This window comes from Chiloscyllium punctatum, chromosome 13 (genome assembly GCF_047496795.1).
Source record: "Chiloscyllium punctatum isolate Juve2018m chromosome 13, sChiPun1.3, whole genome shotgun sequence".
NCBI lineage: Eukaryota > Metazoa > Chordata > Chondrichthyes > Orectolobiformes > Hemiscylliidae > Chiloscyllium > Chiloscyllium punctatum.
This window is the reverse complement of record NC_092751.1, coordinates 22248899-22273012: the sequence shown is the minus strand read 5'-3', so window position 1 is coordinate 22273012 and position 24114 is coordinate 22248899.

Genomic DNA, 24114 nt, shown 5'->3' with positions numbered 1-24114 from the left:
CAGTCCCTCACTACTGACTGTCCGATAGTGCGCTGATCCCTCAGTACTCACCCTCTGACAGTGCAGCACTCCCTCAGTCCTGACGCTCACACAGTGCAGAACTTCCTCAGTACAGACCATCTGACTGTGTGGCTCTGCCCCCATACCGACCATGTGACAGTGTGGTACACCCTCAGTACTGACCCTCTGACAGTGCAGCTCTTTGGCAGTGCAGCACTCCTTTAGTTCTGACATTCTTACAGTGTAGTGCTCCCTCAGTACTAACCCTCTGAGAATGCACCGCTCCATCAGTACTGACCCTCTGACACTGCAGCACTCCCTCAGTACTGACCCTCTCACAGTGCGGCGCTCCATCAGTACTGACCCTCTGACACTGCAGCACTCCCTCAGTACGGACCATCTTACAGTGCAACACTCCCACAGTACTAACCCTCTGACAGTACAGCACTCCCTAGGTACTGACCCTCTGGCAGTCCAGCACTCCCTCAGGGCATCATGGTAATTTCAGACATGATAGAGATTGAACCAACAATGTTGGCATCACGAATCTGTTAGCTGAGGTTAATGACCCCCCTTTGTAGTAGAGGGATTCAATCCCTCTGACAGTGCAGCACTCCCTCAGTGTTGACCTTCCGACAGTGCAGCACTCCCTCAGTACTGACCTTCCGACAGTGCAGCACTCCCTCAGTGTTGACCTTCCGACAGTGCAGCACTCCCTCAGTGTTGACCTTCCGACAGTGCAGCACTCCCTCAGCACTGACCCTCTTTTTTTTCTATTTCATAGAGTCTTGTGTAAATTTGGAGACATAGGGTTTGCAGATTCTGAGGAAGCATGAGAGAGACACACAAACCAAACCCTGTCTGAAACTCTCTGCAATAGACTATTCAGAGGCTCAGAGTCACTGAGATGAAACTCTCTGCAATAGAGTATTCAGAGGCACAGAGTCACAGAGATGCACAGCTTGGAAATGGACGCTCCTGTCCAACTTGTCCATACCAACCAGATATTCTCATCTCATTTCATTCCATTTGCTAGCACTTGGCTGATATCCCTCTAAACCCTTCCTATTCACATACTCATCCTGATGCCTTTTAAATGTCGCAATTGTACCAACCCCCATCACTTCCTCTGGCAGCTACCTGCATGCCCTTGAATAAGTGCTCAAACATTCATACTGTCGATACAAACGCTAATAAACACCAACCTACGAAAGGATATCATTGTCATTTTCAACTGACCCTTAGCTTCTTCATTACGCTGATTTGAACAGAGGTAAAGAAACAGAGTTAGTGACCATCCACCGTCACCCTGTTATAAAACTTATTTTCAAATGTGGCTTGTATGTGATTCCCGCACCCTCTAATAGTTGCCTGGAAGGTGGGGGTGAGCTGTACTCTCCTGCTGCAGTCCTTGGGTGTCCCACAGTGATGTTAGGGAGGGAGCTCCAGGAGTTTGACCTGAAAGAGAGAGTTCAACTTTCAATCCAGTGATTTCTGCGGGATAGTTCCTTCAGAACAGACCGTTTTGAGGAAGGGTCACTTGACAAAGGCACTTCACAAAGATCCTGATCAATGTAACTTTGTGATGTTAGTTCAGAAGGAACAGCTCAGACCTAACATTTCGGTGTGCCTTTGTTCTGTATCTGTTCTCCCATGTATCCCGCCCTCTGAATACAATACCTTACACAGCCTTAAACCTGTTTGTCAACTTTCAGCAGAAGCAGCCTCAGGGCATTGAACACAGACTGAATTACTCAGTGACACTTGGATCAGGTCAAGTTCTCAAGTCAACAGATGGTGGGGAAATTCAGCACAATTCAGCAGGTAGCAACGGTGAAGAGAGAGAGGAACAATTCGCATTCCAAGTGACTCTTCCTCAAAACGGTCTGTTCTGAAGGAACTTTCCCGCAGAAATCACTGGATTGAAAGGTGAACTCTCTCTCTGTCTCTTTCTCCCTCTCCCTTCAGAGATGCTGCCGGACATGCTGAGCTTCTTCAGCAATCTCTGTATTGATGTTTCAGGTCTCTAGTGCGTCCGTACATATTGATTTTAGTGTTGAATTCTCCAGCTTGCTCTATTAAAGGGTTTGAATCCCTCTGCTACAAAGGGGGGTCAGTTACCATAGCTAACAGGTTCGTGATGCCAACATTGTTGGCTCAATCTCTATCATGTCTGAAATGACCATGAAGGCCCCAGCTTCTCAAACTCGCCCCTCACCTGAGGTGTGTGACCCACCAGGCCTCTCTCTCTGACAAGACAGCAGCTCTCGGGTCCTCCTGGTCTATATTAACTTCCCAACTTTAAAAAGGGCACTCCAGTAAGAGAGCTCTTTACATGGTTCAGGTCAAACTCCTGGAGCTCCCTCCCTAACATCACTGTGGGACACCCAAGGACTGCAGCAGGAGCAAACAGCTCCCCCCCCACCTTCCAGGCAACTATTAGAGGGTGTGGGAATCACATACAAGCCACATTTGAAAATAAGTTTTATAACAGGGTGACGGTGGATGGTCACTAACACTGTTTCTTTACCTCTGTTCAAATCAGCGTAATGAAGAAGCTAAGGGTGGGTTGAAAATGACAGAGGGTCAGTACTGAGGGAGCACCATACTGTCAGAGGGTCAGCACAGAGGGAGTGCCACACTGTCAGAGAGTCAGTACAGAGAGAGTGCTGCACTGTCAGATGGTCAGTACAGAGAGAGTGCGACACTGTCAATGGGTCAGAACTGAGGGAGTGCTACACTGTCAATGGGTCAGTACTGAGGGAGTGCTAAACTGTCAATGGGTCAGTGCTGAGGGAGTGTTTCACTGTCAATGGGTCAGTACTGAGGGAGTGCTAAACTGTCAATGGGTCAGTGCTGAGGGAGTGCTACACTGTCAATGGGTCAGTACTGAGGGAGTGCTGTACTGTGAGAGGTTTTGTCCTGAGATTGGGCCACACTGTCAGAGGGTCAGTATAGGGCCACTTCCACACTGTCAGAGAGTCAGTACTGATGGAGTACATCACCATTCAGAGGATCAGTGTGGAGGGAGTGCTGTATTGACAGAGAGTCAGTGTGGAGGGAGTGCAGCATTGTCAGAGGGTCAGTATGGAGGGAGTGCAGCATTGTCAGAGGGTCAGTGTGGAGGGAGTGCAGCATTGTCAGTGAGTCAGGACGGAGGGATTGCTGTGCAGTGAGAGGGTCAGTAATGATGAAGTGCGCACTCTCTGACGGTCAGTACTAATGGATGGCCATGCTGTCAGAGTGTCACACTGTGAGAGGGTTACTACGAAGGGAGCGCTGCACTGTGAAAGGGTTAGAACTGAGGAAGCACCGCAGTCTGAAGGGATTAGTACAGAGGGACCACCGCGATGTGAGGAGGTCAGTACTGAGGGAGCACCACACTCTGAGGGGATTAGTACTGAGGGATCACCGCGATGTGAGGGGGTCAGTACTGAGGGATCACCACGCTGTGAGGGGATTAGTGCTGAGGGATCACCGCGATGTGAGGGGGTTAGTACTGAGGGATCACCGCGCTGTGAGGGGGTCAGTACTGAGGAAGCACCACACTACGTGTCAGACAGTCAGTACTGAGTGATTCCTGCATTGCCTGAGGATCAGTACAGAGAGAGTGATGCACACTCAAAGGGTCATTACTGAGGGAGCGCTACACAGTCAGTGTGTCAGTTCTGAGGGAGTGTTGTTACAGAGGGTCAGTACTGAGGGAGTGTTGCACTGCCAAAGGGTCTGTACTGAGGGAGTGCTGGATTATCAGAAGTGCAGGAATGAGGCAGTGCCGCACTGTCAGAGGGTCAGTACTGAGGGAGTGCTGCACTGTCAGAGTGTCAGTACTGAGGGAGTGCCGCACTGTCAGAGTGTCAGTACTGAGGGAGTTCTGCTCTGTCGGAGGGTCAGTACTGAGGGAATGCCGTGTTATCGGAGGGTCAGTACCGAGGGAATGCCACACTGTAGAAATGTCAGTGCTGAGGGAATGCTATTGTGTCAGAATGTCATTTCTGAGGGTGTGCTGCAGTGTCAAAGGTCCAGTGCTGAGGGATTGCAGCACTGTCAGAGGGTCAGTACTGAGGGATTGCAGCACCGTCAGGGGCCAAGGGGCTGTTGCAGTGTCAGAGGGTCAGTTCTGAGGGAGTATTGAATGATCAGAGGATGCGCTGCACTGTCTTAAAGTCAGTATGAAGGTGCCCCACACTGTGGGAGGGTCAGTATACGGGCAATGCCTCACTGTCAGAGGGTCAGTACAGAGGGAGGGCTGCAGTGTCATAGGAAAAGTACTGAGGGGAGTCTCACTGTCAGAGGGCCAATACCAAGGGAGTGCTGCACTGTCAGAGGGTCAGAACTGAGGGAGTGCTGCACCGCCAGAGGGTCAGTATTGAGGGAGTGCTGCACCATCAGAGGGTCAGTACTGAGGGAGTGCTGCACCGTCAGAGGGTCAGTACTGAGGGAGTGCTGCACCGTCAGAGGATCAGTACTGAGGGAGTGCTGCAATGTCAGAGGGTCAGTACTGAGGGAGTGCTACACTGTCAGAGGGTCAGTACTGAGGGAGTGCTGCACTGTCAGAGGATACTACTGCGGGTGTGCTACGCTATCAGGGGGGTCAGTAATGGGGAATTGCTGCAATGTCAGAGGGTCAATCTGGGGGCAGTGCTGCACTGTGAGAAGGTCAGTACTGAGGGAGTGCTGCAATGTCAGAGGATCAGTACTGAGGGAGTGCTGCACTGTCAGAGAGTCAGTACTGAGGGAGTGCTGCACTGACAGAGGATCATGACTGAGGGAGTGCTGCACTGTCAGAGGATCAGTACTGAGGGAGTGCTGCACTGTCAGAGAGTCAGTACTGAGGGAGTGCTGCACTGACAGAGGATCATGAATGAGGGAGTGCTGCATTGTCAGAGGATCATGACTGAGGGAGTGCTGCACTGTCAGAGGGTCAGTACTGAGGGAGTGCTGCACTGTCAGCGCATCAGTCTGGGGGATACTTGCATTGTAAGAGAGTCAGGACTGAGTGAGTGCCACACTATCAGATGGGCTGAATGGCCTAACTTCTGCTCCCATATCTTGTGGCCTAAGAGGAATATCTGAAATTGTTCAGTATATTTCTGCCTCTGCATCCTACATACCCTGCTCAGTAATGACTCCCACGTCCAGATTCCAGAGACTGTGTTCAAACAGACCATCATTAATTGGATATTGAACCTGAAGAGGTTCCACCCGCTTTTCCCAGTGTTGGAGTTTGCGTTTCGTGTGACTGACCTGCCAGATCAAAGGGATATTTTCATACTGCAGGACTGAGGTTTATTCATCAGCTTCCGTGTACTCATCCCAAATGAATCCCACTACTCCACACTCAGCACAGTCGTGTGTTCCTTATTTCTGAGCTTCCCAATGCTAATCCACATCCAGAATGACATCCCACACTCCTCCAAATCATATCACAGGCTAATTGCCTGCGAGACAGGAATGCTAAGAGGGGAAATAGAATTCTGAATGTACCTTACAGTGACATTCAAGGTGAATTGATAATGAGAGAAAGAGTAGGTTGTGGAACACAGTGCGAATTTGTGCATGGACCCAGAGGCTATAGTGAATGGATGCATTTTGGCAGTGCTCATTGGGACAGGTTTGATATGAAATCGTGGAGATGCTCTGTGATACAATTAAATGAATGAGCATATATAGAGAGAGAAATGGTTCTGAGTGGTCTGGCCTTCTTACAACCCAATAAATCTCAAAAGACGGTGGAAATGTATCTCAGTTTACCGAATGAGGTGATGGAGGAAGTAGCAGGTACACTTGCAAACATTTTCAAATCCCCTCTGGCCACAGGAGAGGTGTCGTCGGACTGACCATGTGGTACTGTTATTCAAGAAGGAACATGGGATATATCAGGCAGCTACAGGCCAGTCAGGCTAATATCGTGGGTGGGACGTATGTTGGAAGCAATTTTGGGAGATAGAATTAATCAGCATTTAAAGAGACTGGAGTTCATGAAGAAGAGTCAGAATGGTTGTGTTCAGGAGGGGTCAGGTCTGACCAATAGGATTGCACTTTTTAAGGAGGTGACCAGGTGTGTAAAAAGGGGCAATACTTTCCTGTTGCCTGCTTGGAGGTGAATAAGGCTTTTATCAGGATCCATATTGGAAACTGATATTGAAAATAAACACTCAAGTTCCAAGGAATTTGGCGCAGAATGCTGAGTGGGAGGAAGCAGACAGTGATGACCCAATTAGAAATCGCTGTCTGTTCATGTCTCACTGTTGGGGTCTTACTGATGTGGTTGATAGAAAAGATTTAGGTTTGAATGGTGGAGGGTTAATCATTGGGTTCATGAGTAATATGAAGATTGGTTGGGTGATAAATACTAATCTAAGGCTATCATCCTCAGGTATGAGGATGATAGCCTTAGATTAGAGAAGGATGGAGATGGCCTTGTCAGATGGACCGATCAGTGACAACGGGTGAAGTGCCTGAAGACTGGAGGGTGATTAATGATGTGCCATTATTGAAGTAAGGCTGCAATGAACAGCCATTGAACTATGGAGCTGTGAGCCTGATGGCAGTGGTGGGTAAGCTGTTGGAGGGCATTCTGAGAGACAATTTACATGCATTTGGAAAAGCAAGAATTGATTAGGGATGGTCAGCATGGCTTTGTGGAAATGGTTTATCCAACTTGATAGAGGTTTTGAAGGGTTGACTGAGAAGATAGATGAGAAGGTTTCACATGGGAGACTGGTGAGTAAAAGGTTAGATGACATGACATCCAGGGAGACAGGACAACACGGTGCCTCAGTGGTTAGCACTGCTTCCTCACAGCACCAAGGATGCAACTTTGATTCTAGCTCCCAGCCACTGTCTGTGTGGAGTTTACACATTCTCCCTGTATCTGTGGGTTTCCTCTGGGTGTTCCGGTTTCTACCCACAATCCAAATATGTGCTGGTTAGGTGGGGTGGCCATGGGAAATGCAACATTACAGGGATAGAATAGTGAGTGTGAGTGTAGGTGGGATGCTTTTCAGACGGCCGATGTGGACCTGATGGGCTGAATGGCCTGATTTTACACTGTAGGAATTCAATGATTAATCAAGAGACCCAATAATATTCTGAGGACCAGGGCTCCAATCTTGGACTGTGGTGGATGTGGGTCCTTACAATCTGAAGGGCTTTGTGGATGAATGCAGGCTGAGCGTTGGGCTGGGCTGTGTTCTGAGGTGTTAAGGGTGTGAATATTTTTGTGGAGGTACTGTCTGAGGGGCATTGTGGGTAAACACAATGGAGTGGTGCTTTCTGAGGTATGAGGGAGCACTATCTGGTGGTACAAGGTGCAGAATGTAGGAAGGTACAGATACACTTCCCTGATCATTCCCTCAGGGTCCGCAAGGCACACTGGTGTCGCAATTTGGGATGGAGGCCACGTCCATTTTAGAAGATTCAGATCTTTTTGAAGAAACATTGAAAAATAACATCACCATGTGTCTTAAACATGGAGGAAAACTGTTGTCAATGTATGGTCACTTGTAGCTTGGAGACTCTCTAGAAAAGCAGGCACCCAAACAGACCAATGCTGTCGATGCAAGACGTGGTGCACAGGAAGATCCAACAAGTCATTTGCAGTTGATGTCTGTCTCCCTACAGCAGTCATCATGCGAGATCAGGGTTCAGTCCTAGGAGAAGTAATCTCTCCATCGAACCTTTCTCCATGTTTGTACAGTAATCGTGGTTATGTGTGTGTATCTCTGTGTGAGAGAGAGAGACAGAGAGCGAGTGTCTGTGTGTGAGAGAGAGAGTGCATGTGTGTGCATCTCTGTGTGTCTGTGTGTGTGAGAGAGGGATTATGTGTTTATGTATGTGTCTGTCTCAGTGTGTGTTTGTGTGCGTGTGTGTGAGAGGAGAGGAATGCGTGTGTGTTTGAGGGAGTGAGAGTGTGTGTTTGTGTGCGTGTGTGAGAGAGAGAGGAATGTGTGTGTTTGAGGGAGTGAGAGTGTGTGTTTGAAAGAGAGTGTGTATTTGTGTGTATGTGTGTGAGAGGAATGTGTGTGTGAGAGAGAGGAATGTGTGTATATGTTTGAGAGTGTGTGTTTGGGAGAGTGAGTGTCTGTGAGAGTGTGTATGTGTGTGTGTGTGTCTGTGTGTGTGTGTCTGTGTGTGTCTGTGTGTGTGTGTGTGTGTGTGTGTGTGTGTGTGAGTGTGTGTGTGTGTGTGTGTGTGTGTGTGTGTTAGTGTGTGTGTAAACGAGCCAGTCTTATTGTGTACCCAGCTGCTGTTTCAGGTGAAATGGTCCTCTTGTCTCCAAAGACACAAAGGCTGCAAGAGTGACTTAACTGTGGGAAAGAGAGTGCTGTTCATTCCAGTGGGGATTCATCCAGTAAACCTCCCCACACACTAACATCCCTCTGGCAATGCAGTGACTAGTCCTGCACACAGTGCTCCAGGTACAAACCAATGTAATGTCACCGTCGTCTGACCAGAGCATGGGACAGCTCCTCATTACAGAGTGGTGTCTGGTGGGGATTTAATCAGAGGGTCACCATGGCCCAGCTGAGGGGAGAGGTTGGGAAGGAGAGTCCTTCAGGGTAACTCTAGCGAGTGTGGTAAGCTAACTGCCCAGCCAACTGAGCTAACCAACCTCACTCCAGGGGCATGTCCTGTATAACCCAATTATATCCAGCCTGCACCTCAATAAGAGCCAGGAGCAAGGCCATTCGGTCCACCCTAACCCAGAATGGAGAGCAAGGGAAGCTGATGAAGGAAACAAGCCCCTCCCATGTGGCCTTCTGAAATGGAGCTGGAGGACAGGGCAGACCTGGCCTGCTGTTTGCTTCCCCAGGACTGGCCTGCTCCACCTTACAGTGAGAGTCTGAGGGGAATCTCGAGGAGATTTCACTTCTCACTGAGAGGCTGCAACTCCAATCCAAATCAGGCTGGTTCCCTCCGAGACTCACGGAAGAGTGCAGCACTCTACAGATCAGGGCCTTGTGGAGTCATAACCTCCAATGTGGGGGCCAAGAGCTGTGTGAGAAACAAAGCCCACTCACTTCAATAATTTCAGTCCAAGACAAGATCTGAATCAGTAGTGCCATTTATTTTACACTTGCAAGTGGGTGTGATGTCCAGTGTCTATAAGGCAGAGGACATACACACACCAAATTCAATTCATACACAAGATTTATATGATTTGATGTCTATTGTTTTACACTGCTCCCTCCCCTGTTTACATCGTCCACTTCCCGAAGACCGGGCCCCCATTACCCCTGTTTATCTCTTGCCTTATCTGGCCTTGTCTGTGACAAAATGTTTATTCCTGGCCTCACAAGGCTGTTTGACCTCATCCTGCTGTAGGTCATTGTTAGGCATATTCTTTCTTCATCATTATCTTCCCCCTTCATCTGTACCTTTCCCGAGGCCGTTCTGATCCCTATGACCCTTTTAATTGGGGTTTGTTCCTGTGTTTTTGTAAAAGTGGGAAGCAGATGTTTATACCTACTGTTTGTACAGGCGTATCTAGCTTAACTTCATCCCCTCACAACATCTTATCTACTTGCCCATAATGTCTACCTTCTGACATACAGTTTTAGCTAATACAAAACCAATTATATATTTCCTCCACATCGTTTCCATTCTTGTTGACTCAGCTCTTGGCTAAAACAATTATACACTGGTGTGAGTTCATTTTACTTTGTAAGATGGAATTGCAGAATTGCAGAAGTAACATTAATTTACCTATATCCCACAATTTCCCCCTTTTCTTTAATTACCATTTGTTATCTTCTGCATTTTTCTTTTAGGGGCACCTGTTTCATCAAGTCTGTTTCAATCAGTCTTTGGGTGAGCCCTCGTATACAGGGTATGATCATTTTTTTTAAATTGTTACCCACCAAAAGAAAGCTGACACAAAGCCTGCTGCAATCTGGTTACAAGCCTTGAATTCATCAGGTACCCCCCCCCCCCAGGGACTCCTACCGAATCGAGATAAATCCTGTCATCGAAAGAAGTGTCTAACAGTAATCTCTTACCCCTTCCCTTTTTCCCTACTATCTTTTCCTTCTCAAATGCCAGGGTAAATGAAATTGCCAATTGTACAATTGCACATATCCCTCTCCAATCTGGAGGTAGCGTGGGTCTCAATATTTTGCCTCCACAGTCCCACCACAGATCCGCTCGGGGGAACCTTCAGTGCTGAGTAGTTCCCTCCCTTCTCCATTTCGGTTACATTCTTAATTTCTGTACATAATTTCAGCTCCCCCAAATCTTTCGATCGACTTGTACCTCGTCTACACACACGATGTGTGATTTCCAACTGCGGCAGAAAATATGGGGGGGAACTTTTGCATCTTTCTACTTCAAGGGAGGGAACAGCAGAGATAGGGAGGTACAATTCCTATCATTCCATGCAGTCTCATCCTGATACAGGGCTATCATACATTTCATGCCCTTCCTGTCTCCCTTCCACCCGAGCGGAAAGGGAACCCCCTGGGCCACTGGCCGACCGGAGGCACATGCATAACAATTGGTCTTGTTCAGACTTTTCACAGTATACTTTACCCATTCAACCCAGGCATTTGCGTCCCCATACCCAGTTTCTATTTCAATGGTCTGTTTCAAGTCCTTTACCTCTATAAATTTTACTACTTTAGGATCAGCGGGAGGGGTGAAAGATTGTATCTTATTACCCAGTAGTTCTACCCGTTTTCCCCGTCCTACGCTAATTTGAAAACAATAGCCCAAGAAATCCTTCCCATTTGCTTTCATTTCTATCCCAAACATTTCATTTCATTGTATCTCATAGGTGCCCCCCACCCCCAGGATTGTTTCGTGCCAGGTGATTTTCCTTATCGTTAGGTATATTCAGTTACACTTTTTATCTGGACAATCACGAGCTGGTCGGAAGGGGGCCCGGTGTACTGTGACGAGACCATTATACTAAGTACCATCCCCGAGGCCATTCCCATAGGACTTAAGATGTATCTCAGAGCTGCGGTACTGTCTCTGATTATCTACATCCGCATAATTTACTTAGCTGCATACATCAGCGTCTATTACTTGTGGATTATCAGATTCAGGAACCGTTAATAATACATATGAAAATGATAGTTGACAAAATCCCAATACTAAAAGGGTTAGCATCATATCTCTAGTAGCATTCCCAGTATTCTAAACATCATGCTGAATATACAATCTTACAGAAATAATCCCGCACTCGCGTCGCCACTGTATAATTAGTTACTCAAAGTCTCTTTAGTCTGAGTTTCAGCGAATCTTGCATTGATTCGGCTGTCCAGACTTCTTCCTCAACTGGAGATTCCACTGACCCTTTGATCCGAGTGTAGTGAGTCCAGCCTTTCTCCACTGTCCTTATCGCTGTTTCAGGGGTCAAAAGAGCCTGGTACGGCCCTTCCCAGTCCGGCTGCAATTTAGTCTCTTTCCATGATTTTACTAAGATTCAATCGCCCGGCCGGATGGGGTGAATGCTGCATTCAAGGGCTGGAGTCTGTGCCAATAAACCCTGTTTCCTGAGGAAAGACAAAGAGGAGGACAAGCCCAGTATATACTTCTTTAAAAACAAATCTTTAGTTTCGGGAATTCGCAATTCTCCATTCGTTCCCAAGTAAGGTAATCCAAATAAGATTTCATAGGGGGATAGTCTCAAGTCGTTTTTTGGGGCTGTTCGTACTCGCAAGAGTGCTATAGTTAAACATTTGGTCTAAGGGAGTCTGGTTCCTATTATCAATTTAGAGAGCTGTCGTTTGAGTGTTTGGTTCATTATCTCAACCCTTCCCGATGATGGCGGGTGCCACGGAGTATGGAACTCCCAGGAAATTCCCAACCCTTTCATTACCCCCCGTAACACTTTAGAGGTAAAGTGAGTTCCTTGGTCGGAATCAATATGGTTCACGAGCCCATATCGGGGAATTATGTACTCCAATATTGTTTTAGACACACCACTCGCAGTGGCGGTAGCTAGGGGGTATGCCTCAACCCAACCAGACAAATGATCTACTATAACCAGCATATAATTTAGTCTCCATACCCTGGGGAGTTCAGTATAATCTACTTGTATACTCTGGAAAGGTCTCAGTTCTGGGTCTCTTCCTCCCGGGGTCTGTTTTCTCAAGACTTTCTTATTTACCTTTCTGCATATGATACATCCCTCACATATTTGTTTAGCAATTGTATATATTCCTTTACATCCATATTCCCTAAGAACCAAATCACACATTGCTTGTACTCCCCAATGGCTGCCTTGGTGTAGGACAGCCATAATGTCTCGCATCATCATTTTGTTCAAATTCTCCTTCCATCAGGTAACATCCAATGCCCGTCTGCTGTTTTTACAACCCCTACATCTCTCAATTCATTTTCTTCGCTTTCAGTAAATATAGGAGCTTCCCTCGGACTTGGGACAGTAGGTATTAGGGAATGAATCATCACTTCTTGTGGGTTCAGGACTGCTTCCCTCGCCACTTCATTGGCTAAACTATTTCCCCTAACCTCTGGTTCAAGTAGGAATGTCAACACGGTCAATTACTGTTTCGGGGGTTAAAAGGGGAAGGATTTACTGTTCCAGTATTTGAACCTATGATGATGGAAGGTCCGAAGGATAGGGTCACAGGGTAACTGCTGTATATCCCTGATATAGGCCAAATGGGTGGTCAGCTCAGACTTGTGAACTCTATGCATTGGAAAGAGCCCTTAGGGCATTAGAGAATAAAGAGGAAACAGTATACACTGACTCTAAATATGCATTTGGTGTTGTGCACACTTTCAGTAAGATATGGCAGGAACGACAGCTGATCAATAGCCGAGGGAAAGAATTAGTACATGAAGAATTGATTAAACGAGTGTTGGAGTCCCTATTACTTCCCCGAGAAATAGCAGTAGTGCATGTAAATGGTTATCAGATAGGGTGGGATTTAGAATGTGGACGCTGCAGAGATGGGGAGCTGTGTAGGGACAGAAGGTGGTTACAGAATCGGGAGTGCTATAGGGACAAGAGGCTTTTACACAGAAGATCGCACGTTAGGCAACAGGGAAAATTGTAGTGATTTGAGGGAGTTTAAGAGATGGGCAGATTTGTGAGGGACAGAGAAAGATTAGATTACTTACAGTGTGGAAACAGGCCCTTCGGCCCAACAAGTCAGCACCACCCCGCCAAAGCGCAACCCACCCATACCCCTACGTCGACCCCTTACCTAACACTAAGGGGAATTTAGCATAGCCAATTCACCTGACCTGTACATCTTTGGACTGTGGGAGGAAACCGGAGCACCCGGAGGAAACCCACGCAGACACGGGGCGAACGTGCAAACTCCACACAGTCAGTCGCCTGAGGCGGGAATTGAACCCGGGCCTCTGGCGCTGTGAGGCAGCACTGCTAACCACTGTGCCACCATGCTGCCCACAAAGGTGCACTGAATAATGAAGAGTGTAATGGCTGGAGGAGGTTATGGAGAACATGAGATCTATCAGGGCGGGAAGGAGTTAGTGACATTGATAGACTGATGATTGTGTCTGCTGTCGGAGATTGTAAAGATCGTGAGCTTTCTATGTATCAGAGTAATTACAGACAAAGCTGTAAGGCCTTGAGAATTTTTAAATAGAGAGGCAGTATTTAGAGGAGATTGCAGAGAAAGAAGGTTTATAAAATGGCCTGTATGAGTAACAGAGATAAGTAGGGGTACTTTGACTGATGGATGTTTCAGAGGTAAAAACGGATCGCACAGGATCAATGAGGTTATGGAGACACAGTATTATTAGAGTTGGAGAAGTCTTGAGACATCGCACCAATCCCCACAGAAATCTTAAGGCAAGAAGGGTGTCATTTGAACCATGATGTTTGCACCAGCTCTTCATCTGAGTTGATTACAGAGTAGTGATCTTTTGCTTTCTCCCGTACCATTACACATTTATAAAGGTCTGTGAGAAGATTTGTAGCTTGGGTGCTCGCTGCTGTGGTTCTGTTCGCCGAGCTGGGAATTTGTGTTGCAGACGTTTCATCCCCATCTAGGTGACATCCTCAGTGCTTGGGAGCCACCTGTGAAGCGCTTCTGTGATGTTTCCTCTGGCATTAATCGTGGTTTGTCTCTGCCGCTTCCAGTTGTCAGTTCCAGCTGTCCGCTGCAGTGGTCAGTATATTGGGTCCAGGTCGATGTGTTTGTTGATAGAATCTGTGGATGAGTGCCATGCCTCCAGGAATTCCCTGGCTGTTCTCTGTTTGGCTTGTCCTATAATAGTGGTGTTGTCCCAGTCGAAATCATGTTGATTGTCATCTGCTTGTGTGGCTACTAAGGATAGCTGGTCGTGTCGTTTCGTGGCTAGTTGGTGTTCATGGATGCGGATCGTTAGCTGTCTTCCTGTTTGTCCTATGTCGTGTTTTGTGCAGTCCTTGCATGGGATTTTGTACACTACGTTGGTTTTGCTCATGCTGGGTATCGGGTCCTTCGTTCTGGTGAGTTGTTGTCTGAGAGTGTCTCTTGGTTTGTGTGCTGTTATGAGTCCTAGTGGTCGTAGTAGTCTGGCTGTCAGTTCAGAAATGTTCTTGATGTATGGTAACGTGGCTAGTCCTTTGGGTTGTGTCATGTCCTCATTCTGTTGTCTTTCCCTTAGGCATCTGTTGATGAAATTGCACAGGTATCCGTTTTTGGCGAATACATTGTAGAGGTGTTCATCTTCCTCCTTTTGCAGTTCTAGTGTACTGCACTGTGTTGTGGCCCTTTTCAACCGTGTCTTGATGCAACTTCTTTTGCGTGTGTTGGGGTGGTTGCTTTCGTAGTTCAGGACTTGGTCTGTGTGTGTGGCTTTCCTGTTCACCTTTGTGGTGAATTCTCCGTTCAGTGTTCTGCCACACACGCGGATGACAAGCAACATGAGTTCGACTGGTACAACAATACTATCATAGGACACGCCAAACAAAGAACAGCCAGGGAATTCCTAGAGTCATGGCACTCATCCACAGATTCTATCAACAAACACATCGACCTGGACCTAAGAGACCGGCCACAGCAACGGACAGCTGGAACTGACAACCGCAAGCGGCAGAGATAAACCACTACAAATGCCGGAGGAAAGATCACAGAACCGCTTCACAGGAGGCTCCCAAGTACTGAGGATGTCACCTAGACAGTGGACGAAATGTCTGCAATACAAATTCCCAGCTCGGCAAACAGAACCACAACAATTACACGTTTCATTTAGTCGCAATAATCATCTAATCCCCTCTTGAAAAATTCCATTGAACATCCGTTTACAACACTTCCAAGTGTATCCTAAATACTCGCCAAGTTTAAAGGTTCTTACTTCTATCATAGTTCTCCTATTGTACATAACCTGAAATCTGTGTCCTCTCGTTTTGTGAGTGGGTACCATTTTATCCAATCTAATCTAATCAGTCTGCCTATGAGTTTGAAAAACTTCATTCGATCTCCTCTTAGCCACCTTCATTTCATTGAGAACAGTTCCAACAGTCTGACTTCATAACTGATCTTACTCATTCCTGGAAATATTCTTTTAGATCAGTTCTTTCTCCTTTCCAATGGGGTTATATCCTTCCGATCATGGGACACAGTTGAAGTCGAATGTGTTTGATGCAAGTTCAACATCACCCCTTTACTCTTGAACTGTCAGTATTTATAAAGACAGGAACACTGTATGCTTTGCCAATGTTTAATGTCCTACAAACTTCAATGATCTTTGCACATCATGTGCTTCTGTTTTCCTGCCTATTTTATATTGTCTTTTCATGTTCTTGATAGAAAGTTGCATTTTCTCATGTTTCAATGTGCCAAACTTCATCAATCACCTCTCTACTGTTTCTTCGAAGTTGGCAATGTAAGTTTAGAGTTCGACAACGTTTTCCTCACAGTTTACATTTTTTAAGTGCTGTGTAAACTGTAAACTTTGAATGGGTCCCTGCACACCAGATGTACATCGTTCATAAATATCAAAATGAATGAGGTCCCCCAAACTGAATCCTGTGGAACTTTACTGAAAATCTATCTCCAGCCTGAATTAAAAATCTAGTGACCATTCCTCTCGATTTCCTACCAATCAGTCAATTTAGTTTCCAAATTGATACAATCCCTTTTATTCCGTGAATGAATGGATGAACGAATGATTTAATGTCACACATAACGAGGGAAAAACAGAGAAACATGTTTGTTGCCTGTGCCACAAAGATATTCCTCATCAATTTTGAACCGTTCTAGTGACAGAGTTTCCTCCTCTGTCACCATGGCCTGGGTGAGTTCGGCCACTTTGGTAAAGACAGAGATGAAGTATTCAACTCACACTCAGCCATTCCCCTTCTTATCAGTACAAATCATTTTTCAAGTGTTGAATCAGCTTTACTCCACTTTTCAGCATGCTCCCTTACACGTGTGACAACTTTATGTTGGCTCCCCGTTTCCTCATAAATTTCTCCGCTCTACCATCTCTACCCTAAACCTTCAGCATTTCTCCTGGTTCACAATTCTGTTCTCTATCTGACAGATATTCAATTGTTCTTCTTCACCTTAAACCTTTGATCCATTGTCATCGAGGGAGGGTTGGGTTTGTTTACCCTGCCTTTCCTGTGTGAGGAACTATTCCTCAAACGGACCCATGTCATTGAAGGGAGCCCATTGTTCAATTTTTCTTTTTCTGACCAACTTGGTGTTCCGGTCATTCCTTCCCAGATTCATTCTTGCTCCACTGAAGGCAGCTCTCAGTCAATTGATTTTTCTCAAACTCAATCAATGCACAACATTCTCTACCATCATCCTGAGTGTTACAATACAATGATAATCGTGCCAGAAAATGTTCCCGCCTGATACTGAATCCACTCTCCCCATCTCTTTTCCAAGGTTCAACAGTACATGGCCCCTTGGAGTGGGCACATACTCCTGCAGTAGCACCCCTCCATGCAATCCGTCACTGCCCAGACACGGTCAGTATCCCAGTCTGAATTTGGATAATGCAAGTTTCTCAACACGATCACGTTGCCATCTCTGTACCCTTTTCACTAGTTGCTGGCCTACAGACTGTCCCTCACAGCGTAACTTTTTACTTTTTGTTCTATAGCTCCAGCCAAATTCATTCTGAACTTGGAGGCATCCAATTTCTCTCAGACTCATTATCTAACCCGATCTGGAACCAATACTTCTACACTTCGTCCTTTTCTTTCCTTTATATCATTTCTGAATATGTTATACTTTGGGCTCCATATGTCAGGAAAGATGCATTTAACCTGAAGCAGGTCTAGAGGAAGCTCACAAGAAAACTCCCAGGAATGAAAGGCTTCGCAGATGAGGAATGTTTGAGGGATCTGGGACTATACATGATGGAGTTTAGAAGGACAAGGGGAGATCTGATTGAAACTTGCAGAATACTGAGTGGCTTGGACAGAATGGACTTTGTGAAGATGTTTCCATTAACAGCAGAGACGAGTAACCAAGGGCACAGCCTTCGAGTAAAGGAAAAACCTTTGAGATCGGAGATAAGGGGAAACGTCTTCACCCAGAGAGTGGGGAATCTGTGGAAATCATTGCCACAGAAGGCTGTGGATGAAAGGTCATTGAGTAGATTTAAAACAAAGATAGAAAAATTCTTGATTGCCCGGGGATCAAAGGGGGGAAGAAGGAAAATGGGCTTGAAAAACCGATCAGTCAACATTGAATGGTGGAGCAGACTCGATGGACACAGTGAGATTCTTGACCCCACTATCCTGAAATTACATTGACAGTCACAGAAACACTGACACCTTCTTCAATTTCCTGACTCCCCTGTGACTATTGCTCCTTCTTTCTTCTCCCTCCCTTCCTGTACAGTCAGGCTGCTTTTGGGACCACAAACATGGCTCTGGCTGCCCTCCCCTGAGCAGACAGTACCTTCATCAGCTTCCAAACTGGGAAACTGAATTGGGAGGGAGTCTCACCTCCCCTCCCCTCCAGGGTAATCCTGTATTCCCTGGCTGTAGCTCTTGACTGATCACCCATTCCCTTCCTTTTTACAGGCCGTTATGACAGCAGTGTGATCCCCTCCATGAATTTGTTGTCCACCTAACTCTCATCATAGATGTCTCACAGAATCTCCAGGCATTAGCTGCATGACCCGGTGTTCGTCTCGAACATCAGCAGTGGCTATGACTTCCCAATGTAAAAGAAAACGTTTTCCATTGAACCAACCTGCACTACCACAACATAAGCTGAAACGTGTTTAGTCTTACTCAATGAATTACGTTGTATAAAGTTAATATCAGAGGCACACGTTCAACATTCCTTCGCTTATCGGCCTGTAGGTGACTGAGATTCTTTGTTATACTGATTCAGACTTTCACTTATTACTGACATATCAGCCTTCAGCCCAACTTCCAAGAAAGAATATGTCAATTTGCAGCAATTTACAGCAAGTAACGGTTTATTAACAGCGAATGAACTTACATTTTCTTCTGTGAAGACGATTGTGTGACTTTCAAAATCAATTCAGGGGGTAACAGCCGCAGAAAGGCGTGTCTCTGTGACTCCCAGGTACATATAATCCTCTAACTCCACTCTGCCCCCTCACAGGGTCACCGTCTCTGTGACTCCCAGGTATGTTGTAATCCTCCAGCTCCCACTCCACTCTGCTCCCTCACAGGGTCACCGACTCTGTGACTCCCAGGCACAATTAGGCCTCGATCCTCAACGCTGATTTATATCCTCCCACCTTAGTGCCTTAAACTCCCAGGTGTGATTTGGCCTCATGCTCCTGCTCCAAGTTAGTCCCTCACATGGTCACTCCCTCTGTGACTCAGTGCTGGTTTCGAGCGTCCTGCTCTGCTGTTTCTCCAACTCCAAGTCCCAGTCGGCCTCGATCCTCGCTGCTGATTTATATTCTCTCACTCTGTGCTGCTCTCTCTCAGGTTCTCTGCCTTTGTGACTCCCAAGTAATTGTATTCCTCAAGCCTGAACTGAGATTTATAATATCCCATTCTGCACTGCCCCCTCACAGGATCACCGCTGTGCCTGGAAGATAGTGAACAAGAGGAGGATTAGACGGGGAAGAGGGGGTTACAGTGATTGAGCGAGCTGTAGGAGAGGGAACAGGTTATCTGGGGAGGTAGGCAGATCTGCAGTGCCGAAAGCAGGTTTCTGAAAGATACAGGGAGAGTTGCAGACACTGAATAAGGCAAAGGAAATAGCGAGGCGATGGCTTGTTGGTAACGGAGCCTTGTCGAGTCTAAACGGCTTTTTCTGAGCTGCTTACAGAGACAGAAAGACTTCAACCTCCAATAAGCTTGCACATTCTGTTGCAGCTTTATAGCTTCCACTGTGCTTTCTGTTACCGCTCCAACAAAACTCCCAGGCTTATTCTGTTTTCCTACATCTGCACTTTTATCCCCCCGGACCTAAGTTATTGCAAAGAAAACACCGGAGCTTTTCTAACTTCTTTGTCCTCTTCATGCGTTTCCTTTTTTCCCGTGGTAAATTGTTCTTAAGATCTTCACTGTGATCTACCTTTCCCTTTCCACGTGAGGATTTCTCTTTTGCCTAATTTCTATCCCTCATGGACTGACATTGATTCTGGAAGCCACACCGTGTTGTATGGATCAATTCATAATCATCAACCACTTCAGCTGTTTTACCTCTCTGCTCTTCCAAATGAGTTTGCACTTTATCAGACAAGCATTTTTGAACCCCTCCAAATTAATTGTTTCTCAACGAGCATCGTAGATTTTCTTGATTTTTAAGCTCTCATCCATCTATCAAAATGACTTGCTTGATCCTTTCAAATTCAAAATAGGTTTGACCAGGTTTCCTCCTTAGATTCCTGAAACATTCTGATTAAAAGACTTCTGCTAAACAGGTTATGAGTTAAGAAGTGCAGAAGGAGGGGAGAAAATCCAATTTCAACATTGACACTGACTCAACCTACCCCAGACTGAACCTATCTGACCAACTGGAGAGGTGGCCACGTCCTCTTGATAATACACGTTTCTTTTTAAAGACTTGAAAGTTGTCTGCCTGCAGCATTATTGTTATGTATAAACAAAAGGACGCCAATAAACCTTTAAAAATTCAGACATATTGGTCATTTAGAACCTCTCTAAGAAAAATCACGGACAACATAACCTTGTAAAGGGACCGGCTTTGTGACAACATGCCACCTTTGGCTTTGGACTGAATTCAATAAATGTAAGTTTCACTGTTTTGAAGCCATAAAAGTGTATTAAGGTGTTTGTGAATTTATACAAAAAAATGCTGAAGCGCATTGTGTGTTGAAGATACAAAATTGCCTTATTCGAACAATTAGAGGAATGCCTAGGCAATCGACACTTCCTGTGCATGGCCAAGGCAAATATGCCCCCTGAAAATCTACTGGTTGCTGCTTGTTCGAGTGAAGGGGAGCACGCTAACAATATACAGATTATGTGTTTGGGGGTGGTGGTAGGAGGTTCAGGCGGTTACAGCATTGCAAATGGACAAGGTAGCAGAAACAGTTAGCCTGCGATAAGAAAACATCCATCATTCTCCCTCACAACTAAACTTACTCGAGCAATTGGTGATGGGAGATGTGACCAATAGCCAGCGATGCCAGCATTCAACCGAGTCCAGTTATTATTGTGATCTGAAGATACCACACTGACAGGAGTTAACTGATCTGTTTGGTCAGTGACTGTGATTGATGACAGTCTCCATGGATTCCAAATGTGTCACTGGATGGTTTCCCTCTTCTATTTTTAAGGGGCCTATTACAGCACTTTATCCCATACTAGCACCAGATGCATCACCTCTAACACTAACAGGGATCCGCAGCTGCAGAGAGGGGAAGTGGATAGATAAGCATCTGAGAATAGTTTAGAATGTTCCAGTAATGGATCAGAATCTGAGAATATTAGACTGGAATACTGCAACAATGGACAGGAGTTTATCCTCGGGTCTTTTCTATCTTTCGTGGTATTGGTCAACATTACAAGATCGGATCGAAGCCGTACTGATGATTATCCAGGCGGGTTACTATCCCATGCTCGCAATTATTGGTGTTCCTGGTAAGTCTTTCCATCTCTATCTATTTATTAATCCCATAAACCATGCTGAAATTCATTACTATTTCTGTTACCTTTCTTTGACAAAGACGGAAACTATTGTCTTCAGTTTCAAATACAAATTGCACTCATTACCATTAACGTCTGAACCACCCAACACCTCAGTCCGCACAAACATCTGAGAACTAGACTGTACACCATCACAAATTACCTTTTGCCTTGAATTGATTTATTTCTCGGTATTATCCCTTCATTAAACATACCCACTACCAGATCCGTAATATTCCCAGTCCCCAACTTGACGTCAGTGCGGGTCCCAAATAAATAATTATCTATGCCTTGGTACAATTCAGACTTTATGCATCGAGTTCTCTTGTAAGCACTCTGTCTGTGACAAATATGTCCATCAGAACCTTTTTCTTGTCTCTAAAGTAAATTCATGAGAGGGGCAGTGTGTCAGAGAAGGAATGCCGCTGGACATGTAATTCAGAGGCCCAGATTACTACACTAAAGACACTGTTTCAAATCCTACCTCAGATTATGTCAGAACTTAAATTCAAATGACAGGAATTGGAAATAAGAGCTAATGTCACTAATATCAACAATAACGGCACCAGTTTTTTTTAAATAAGTTTATCTATTTCATTGAGGCTCTTTGTTAAGGAAATCGAGCATTATTACCTGGTCTGGCTGAAGACTGATGTCAGCCCCACAGCAATGAGCTTGGCTGTTTACTGCCTGAAGTACTGACCTCACAGTAACGGACATTTAGAAAGGTCAACAAATGCTGACCTTACCAGCGATGCAGACATGCCATCTCATAAAAATATTGAAATTTAAACAAAACAAAGAATACTGCAAGAGATCAGAAACAAAAATAAATCGAGAAACTGCTGCAGAAACTGAGCAGACATGGCACCCTTGGGTCGAGGGAAAAATAGAATTGACATTTCGAGTCCACTGTCCATCCACCATAACTGAACACAGCTTAAAAATATTGTGATTGATGTTGGTGACAGGGATGTCTGTTATGAAGGGGAGAAGGAGGGAGTTGAATAGTTAGTGAAAGAGAGAGTTAAAATAACATCTGTGGTAAAGGGGAGAAGGAATGACTTGAGTAGATAAAGACAGGGAGAGAGAACAAGAAGCAAACAAAGGAATTGTTAATGATCAGCTGGAAAGAAAATAAAAATGAGATTAATCTTATTTATTTTTCTTCCATTCTGAAATTACTGAAAATCGTGCCATGTCGGGTATACACCAAAGTCACTGTTTAAAGTGAGTTATGTCCCTTTGTCTCTCTTCCCTGAGTGAATTCGTTATCTCCCCTTATTCATTCGTGGGATGCTGGGCCAGTATTTAATTCCCTTTCCTCATGATCAATGAGAAGGTGTTGATGAGCTGCCTTTCTGACCCACTGCAGTCCGTGGCTGTAAATAGTCAGTGCTTAGGTTCATGTGGTTTCATTTCTTTGAGACTTTGTAGTGAGTGTTATAGATGAGTGGCTGGCGTTTCCATTTCAAAGGGCAATCGAGAGTCAAATGCATTGCTGGAGTCACATGTAAGCCCGAACAGATGAAGGTGGTAAATTTCATTCCCTGAAGGATATTAGAGTGCTAGGTAGGATTTTGTGGCAATTGACAATGGTTTCATAGCTTCATTTGATTTTATTGGATTCAAGTTTTACCACTTGCCGTCGTGGGATTCGATTCTGGGGTGGGGATCAGCACATGGGTCACTGGATTACTAATACCTCAAGGACGTCACCTTCCCAGCATCTCCAACCATCGCCATTAGCAATATTAATGTTGATGTTGGTGTGGCTATGATTGAAACACAGCTGTTCGCGAGGCTAAGGAATGGTTTTGCAAAACATACTTTCCTTCTTAATTTTCTCTTTATTTGAAGATTAGAGGATCGGAAATGCCCTTGGCGAAAATGAGCGGCGTGTCTTTGATCATGAGTCACGAACAGAATTCATACCAGGCAGCAAGTAATCAACATAGTAAATTGTATACTGTTCTTCATTGCAAAATGATTCAAGTAGAGGAGTGACGACACCTTCCTGCTGTCGTAGAGTGTTGTTCGGAAAGTAATTGGGGCACTATGTACAGATTATTTTTCCTTTATTAGGAATGATCACTTTACTACAGAGAGGCAGTGTAAAGGAGTTTCACTGGAATAATTCCTGTGGTGATGGTATTTCGAAGAGACTGTGAAAGAAATAATCTGTATCACTACAAAAGAATTTGTATTAAAACTTGAGGGTTATGGATCAACACTCATTATTTTCAAAACGGAACTTTGACAGCGTTATCTAAAACATCTGCGATACATGCTTTCACAATTGGGCAAATATATAGAAAGGAAACGATTTGAGGGACAGGGGAAAAGTGTAGGGAAACGGGGTTAGCAAAAATGGACATTTTGGTCAGCATTGACCAGTTTGGGCTGAACGGCCTGTCTCCGTTCTGTCAGACTTTATGATACTATACTTACCTGAGTGGGGCCTCATGTTCGTGAAGTGAGAGCTCCAGGTTCTCAATGAACTCTCTCTACCTCAAAGTGCAGCTGGTGTGTGACCCTGTACTGAACGTCACGTTGTTCACAAATCTGTAAGTAGCCACACTCTGATAGTGTTCGCCATTAACACTAGCTTCTGACCTCCATACAGAACACTAGCCTGTCATCTCAGCGATTGGAGATGCCTTCTTGAGACTTGACACAAACCATCCGCTGTCCCTCCTCACTGTCAGCAAACATGGTATCGTTAATGTAAGACGTGTGTGCCATTAGCAATGGAGCCAAGAGGAACAACATGGAACAGCCTGTCTATGCAGACTATGCTTCATTGATTTGTCATGTTGGAGCATCAATGGCACCCTCCTTTCTGTTACAGTCTGGAGGGGCTGAATGCCCTCTTCTCTTCATGCATTAGTGTTTCGAGGGGCGAAATGTCCTCCTCCTGGTTTCAGTGAAAAGTTTCATGGACACTATTGGGCGACCCTTGGTTCAAGCTTACCAGTGTGATGTACTGTCTAGACTCCTTATCTTCCTCGGTAATAGTAGACAGGCAGGGGGCAGGAAGAACACAGCAAGTCACACAACATTTGACTTCTCCAATT